Source organism: Adiantum capillus-veneris, chromosome 25, assembly GCF_014529385.1.
Source record: "Adiantum capillus-veneris isolate H3 chromosome 25, ASM1452938v2, whole genome shotgun sequence".
NCBI classification, from domain to species: Eukaryota; Viridiplantae; Streptophyta; class Polypodiopsida; order Polypodiales; family Pteridaceae; genus Adiantum; species Adiantum capillus-veneris.
Window position 1 is genome coordinate 35,203,321 of NC_140955.1, and position 6,411 is coordinate 35,209,731.

At 43.1% G+C, this 6,411-nt stretch overlaps 2 pseudogenes; both read right to left on the reverse strand.

The window, feature by feature from the left end:
• Positions 1-255: 255 nt before the first annotated feature.
• LOC147424706 (histone-binding protein MSI1-like) lies at positions 256-1,520 on the reverse strand (annotated as a pseudogene).
• Positions 1,521-4,509: 2,989 nt separating this feature from the next.
• On the reverse strand, positions 4,510-5,019 carry LOC147424707 (uncharacterized; annotated as a pseudogene).
• Between the last annotated feature and the right edge of the window lie 1,392 nt (positions 5,020-6,411).

The following is a 6,411-nucleotide window of genomic DNA, read 5'->3' on the forward strand; positions in this document are numbered from 1 at the left end:
GAAGAGATCTATTGGGATGCGCAGCAGAGTCTTGAATCTGGATGGGGCTCGCAATCCATAGCTGTGTGGAGGTCGGACCATAAGGCAGAGTACTATATTGGTAGATACAAGGTTGATTTAAATCCGTATTTAGACTATATCCTTGGTAAGACACGGCGATAGCACTGATATGATGAATTAGTTATGCTCAAGGGTAGTAAACCCTTGCGCCCCTCTGCCAAGTTTGAAGATTGCCATCGGTATCGATGCTTGCAATCATCCCCTCCGAGATCTCACACCATGAAAAATCAGGTACCATGCTTGAATCATGACATCATGAGTAAATAGCGGCTTAGGGCATGGAGGTGGTCCACTTGCAGACGTAGCCTTCTTCTTGCGTATCAATCCTGCCATAACAAAGTTTTACCTGTCAAAGCGAGTTAAGGCATATTGTAAATTCCCTCCTTCTTTACTTCTAGAATGAAAGGCACAAATTAGACGTAGACTTCACCCGGTAAGATCCCAAACCTTCACTGTATTTTAATCACCAGATGAGGCTAATTTTGTTGCACAATTTGGATCCCATTCTACGTGGTACACGTCTCCCCTTCATTAAACGACTCGCTTAATATTGTCATGATTGAAAAGTTATCAGCATCGTTAAGAAACACATCTCATTGAAGGAAGAATGAGAAAGATACAAAAATGAAACAAATTAAGCCTAGACAATGTACATGCAGGCTTTCAGCTTTCACACTTTCACAAACAAGGTCGATGTAGAAACGTATTAAAACATACAAGGTACTCGCACAAAATCTCTACTCTTGACGTACTCAAAGTAGAACATGACAATGTAAATTAGCATATATACTCGTGGGTTAAGAGCTCGTGAAGAGGTTGCGAAAGATGACGCAAATCATGCAGGGCCAAAGTCCCATCGCCAAATCCCACAACAACCAATTCTTTATTCACTGGTTCAAAGGCCAAACATTTTACCTGGAGATACAAATATGTAGAGCTTCAAATCTTGAGAGATCCCAGATTAAGACTATAGAAAAATCTATTTACCCATGATTTGTCATTAACTTTAACCGTTTGTGTGGGCTCAGTCGATGCACGGTGGTCCCAAATAAGAAGCTGTCCATCATTTCCTACAGATCCAAATAGCTCATCAGAATCTGAATTCCATCCCACATCTATAACCGCACTAGGATGACCCTGCATTCACAAATTTGTAACGTGTTAAGCCTTTTTAGTAATTATTACAAATCTGCATGAACAATTTTTTAACGTACGAACAACTTTCATATCTTAACAGATGCTGTAACAATCGAAAGGATCATACCTGGAAAACTTGCAGAGGACAAACGGCATTCCCAATTCCTGTACTACAAGCAAATACTTTCATCAGTAGAACCACTTAGCAAGTATCCTTCTTTACCTGCACTCCATGCTAAACCATAGCCCTCTGCAATGTGCCCACCTAGCCTCAGGTATGGGCGCCAAGGTTGTTGTCCGCGAAATGGCGTAGGTGGATGCATGGTGTAGTCACAAAAATGAATTTCTCCACTGAGAGTTTTTGTTGCAATAATGATTGGCTTCTGGGACATGTACCGTGCTCATTTTTCACCAGCATGAAAGATCTTCTAAGTTATCCCGACCTGACAGAAATGCGAAACAAAACCTAAGCAGTCCCAATTAGGCGAAAGTGGTAAGCAGTGCTCGAAAAAAACCAAAAACTTGGCAAACCTACATATGTGAGACAACAAAGGTAAATTGACAAAATTTGAAGGTTTTTACACCAAATTACACTAATTTTTTCAAAATTTTGTAGGTTTTCTCACCTTCAAATGTTAATTTTAGAGGTAAATTTCAAAATTTGTAGGTGGGATTACAATAAACCTAGGTTTTTTTCGAGCACTGGTACTAAGCTTATAAATCTGAGAGATTGAGGTTGTGGCCCAGGCTTGTATCACACACGTGCGCACGTCCGCCCGGATGTGTGTTCAAATGATAGATTGATCATGGGCTGCAGTGTGCGGGAAAAACCATTTTCCCAAACATACAAAATTTCTTTTCTTGAATTTGTCAAGAGGAAAATTAAAAATTAAGTTTAGTTTTTCAAAATTTTACACTATTTTTCTCTATTTTGGGATGGAAATTCTCCTTTTGCACTTGCCCTCAACCGGCATTTTCGAAATCATTTTTCCCGAACACTGATGGGCTATGAGGAATGTCTAGACCTATAGTCGTTTATTGTCAAAATCATTTTGTTCTAGATTCTTAATTTTTTTTGTTTGTGATTGACACGCACGTTGCCCAATATTGCACTTTCTGAGATGTCCGATCGCTTGTGTGTGGCACGGGCCTAAGATAAAGCTCTATCATTTTGTAATGTAAGCCCATATCACACCAAGGCAATGGACACAGTTGACCTAGTAGAGCGTGAGGGACACCTGGAAAAGGTGTGTTGAGCTTTCTAAGTCTTTGTCACAGAAAGCACGAACGAGTGTGTGTATCAAATAGGAGTTGATTACAATGATGGTTGTGAAGCTGGTATCGTGGGTGCAGGAGAAGCTCTTGATCATGCCATTGGTGTTGCTATTGAGTTTGCATACGAAGAAGGAGAAGAGAAGAGTGACGCGGATGATGTGCAAGAAGACAACAATAAATAAAAAGAGGGTGCAGATGTGGAGACAAAGGCTATGCAGATGGTGGTATTGATGATGATGATGATGTTAAAGAGGCTAATGAGGGTATGAATGTCCAAGATATTGATGCCTAGTGGCTATATAGAAGAAGATTAGTCAAGTTTATGGTAGTATCGACCCCAATGAATTTAGAAGCTTGTTGAACAAGTCTTAAAGATGTTAGCTAAGGGAGAGGACAGGGAGGTACCATATTTTCTTATTGGTATAGCTATCTTAGTTTGCTAGTGGAGTAAATTAACTCTTTGAAATACCAAGAACAATACCCTCATGTGAAAGATTCTTTCATTGGCTTGTTAGGGCACGTGTCTTATGGCATAAGCACTTAATATCCCTCCCTCCCTCCCTCTCCCCCCCCCCCCCCGGCGGGGTAGGTCCCCCCTCCCTTATGCATACGATACAAGCATGAAATAATGGGGGGTTACCCCTATTGTATATGCTTATGTCTGATCTCTAAAAACCCCCCTCTTGTACACTCACGTGATACCATACGGAAATCCATAGTGAATCCCCTAGGGGCAGCGTTGGCAGATTGCATGTCATCCAGATAATGAATAAAAACATCTTTGAGACATGTCAAAATAATACATAATGCTTGCTCATCCTTGCGTTGTTGCTCAACAGATAATGCTCTGGTAACTTCAACCGATGTGCCAGCTTCATGAGTTGACAGAGGCTTGACCACGCTCCAAAGATTCTTTCACATCATATATCCTTTCACTTTGATTTGCCAGGTGTGGAAGCCGGATCTCTTAAACTTATCGACTTTCGATGCCATATTGAAGCGCCTTTTGTTGGGTACAATTATTGTTGCCAAGACGATTAAAGCATCTCAAGATATTCTTGAACCGGTAGCAGTTTGCCACACCTTCGCTTTTCAAAACTGCGAGTTGTTTTAAGATATCCTTCTATTTTGATGCCATTCGAATTGTAGCTTGTAAATTCTGAGCAAGAGCTTGCAATATGTTGCCAATTTGGAAACTCACAATCCTTTGAGCTTGAAAGATAGCTTCCGAGATCACTTGCTAGTCGGCAAGCACCGAGTGTGTGGGTGTGAATAGGATTTTGGTGAAAGCCAAAAGGCTCAAATAACACGGCCAATTAGAAGATAGTGCGAAAATTAAATAGAAAACAAGCTTATGTAATGGAGCAGTAGCGCAGATGACAGTGGCACAATGGGAAATCAACTCGCAGCGGGCAGTAGAGGGTGAAATAGAAGGAGATACAGTGACAAAAAAATCATCAACATGCCAAGGCGAACTCGTTGATGTTGGTTATGGTTGAATTGCCGCAGGCTGATGAACGTCTTCTCTCCTCTACAGAGGCGATGGTTCTTGCGAGTTAGGTCGAGCCAAGGCCGCCAAGCAAAGCCATGCTCTGATAACAGTGATAGGCTTGAGAGCTTATGGGGGATGATGGCATGCAACCATGGCGAGCAGAGAGGTGCAGAGATGAACAAGAGAGAGAGAGAGAGAGAGAGAGAGAGAGAGAGTCGACACGCTTGCAAAACAAAATAACGCTATGTTTGATTGATAAAAAACTTTACAATATACAGATGTTTCTCTTTGCCATGCAAACTGCTAAAAAAGGAGTGTAGCCACCCCATCGCATCACAAAAAAACTGACTATCAAGCAAAGGGCAAAGAGAAGAGCTTACAACCGCAAAAGGGTGGAGTCCTAGCCTCCATCACCAAAGGCCGGTAGGGGTTGCCACCATGAGACTCCCACTGCCACCGGAAGACACCATGACCCCGACCGCCAGGCCAGCATATGCCAAACCCCAAAAAAGATGCCATCAAGTCGCAACCAGCAGATCGAACCCTCACGAGCCCACTGGATCAAGGCCTACAACCAAAACTTCCACATCTAGCAAGCCACACAATCCATGCATCGAGTGCACCATCCTAAGCCATAGCACGACCATCATAGATGACCACCAACCTACTAGTGGCACCGAAAAGAAGCTAGGTGAACAACACCGAGCCATGAACCCACACAACATCTTTGCAAGACCTCCCCAACCAAACCTTGCGAACAATTTGCCCCTACAAGAGGGGCCGGCAGCCGCACAGCCCGGGTATAAAAATATGAGCCTCACCTGAGCCACGCCATCCTGCGAGGCCGGGTAGAAGCAGCCGAAGCCTCCATCTTCGAAGCCTTTCTACTCCCGAACCAAAGGAAATCCACCCCGATAGACCCTGAATTTGCAGGTCATTCAGCGCTTTGCAAGCATGCATCGCCAAGCCCCCAGACAACCCACCTAAGGGCCCCCAACCCACGCGACATTGCTGGAGCTACTCGGTGCGGCGCACAAGCAAAACAGGGGAGGCATCCAAACCCTATCTCATTGGGCAAGCAGTACCATTGCAATCTTTTAAAAAAAGATGAAGCAAACATTACAAAAATGCAATTGCAATGACATTATTGCCAAATTTGTGGTATTGAATTATCCAAAATGCCTCTACATCTTAAAATTAAAAACTTAACATTTTAAAAAATGCATTTGGCACGTGAAGAGCATGAGACAAGAGGGAAGGTAGCGATTCCAAAGCTCACAAAAAACCTCGTTTTAGTGTAATCGCACCTACAAATTTTGAGATTTATCTTTAAATTTTATACTTAAAAACAAAAAAAAAAATCTACAAAATTTAAAGAATTTGTGCAAAATTTTCAAATTTAGTTAATTTACCTCTAAAATTTCTCATACATAGATTTCATAAGTTTTTGGAAAAAAGTTAGCATAGGCCTAGTTTAAATAGGGCAATAGATTGCACAAAAGAAAAACTACTTTATTTTCTTCCCTTCACTTTCTCTCACCAACTTTGCCTTCACTCCCCCTTGCTATCTCTGTCTAACGGTTCTCTCTCCCATGTGCCATGCCTTCTTTGAGTTCTCTCTCTCTCTCTCTCTCTCTCTCTCTCTCTCTCTCTCTCTCTCTCTCTCTCTCTCTCTCTCTCTCACACACACACACACACACACACACACACACACACACACACACACACACACATCCTTCGAAATCTCTCGGCTCTCTCCTTTTGCTTGCATTTTCCCACCATTGTTGACGAGCTCCATTGACGCTGCTGATAGTCGACAACCACCACTCGGGCAACCTCATTCTCTCTCTCTCTCTCTCTCTCTCTCTCTCTCTCTCTCTCTCTCTCTCTCTCTCTCTCTTCCTTGGTGGGGAAAAGATAATTGTGTATGGCAATGCAGGAAGAGTGGCTAGAATCCAAGCAAGAAAAAGGGAATCTCCACACTTGCATGACAGGAGGGGATGATTACCAAGGAGGTTGCCATGGAATCAAGAACGACTAGGCTCCATCGTCACTGCATGCATATGTATGTGCTCCGATCATCTCTTCTGCTACTCCGGACATCCTGCTATGGGAATTGCATAGCGCCACCTAGGTTCGACCCATGGTACCACGTCACATTTCTTGCTTTAGACTATTGTCGTGAGCTCTGCATCCAATAATTGGAGGTTGAAGCTACCCCTGGGGCCTGTCCCCTTATAGAGGCCTTCCTTTGGCATTCTGAAGCAACGCCTCACCTGACTAACTTCTCATTGTTGCCTGATGGCCCTCATAGTTCTCCTCAAAACCCTCACAATGCAGGGCAGCTCTACCTAGCCCAACCTTGTCCAGTTGTACTTGATGCACAAATAGGACACTATCATGTAGGGTAGTACACAGACGGAGAATGCTTTCACTTGGTTGCATCC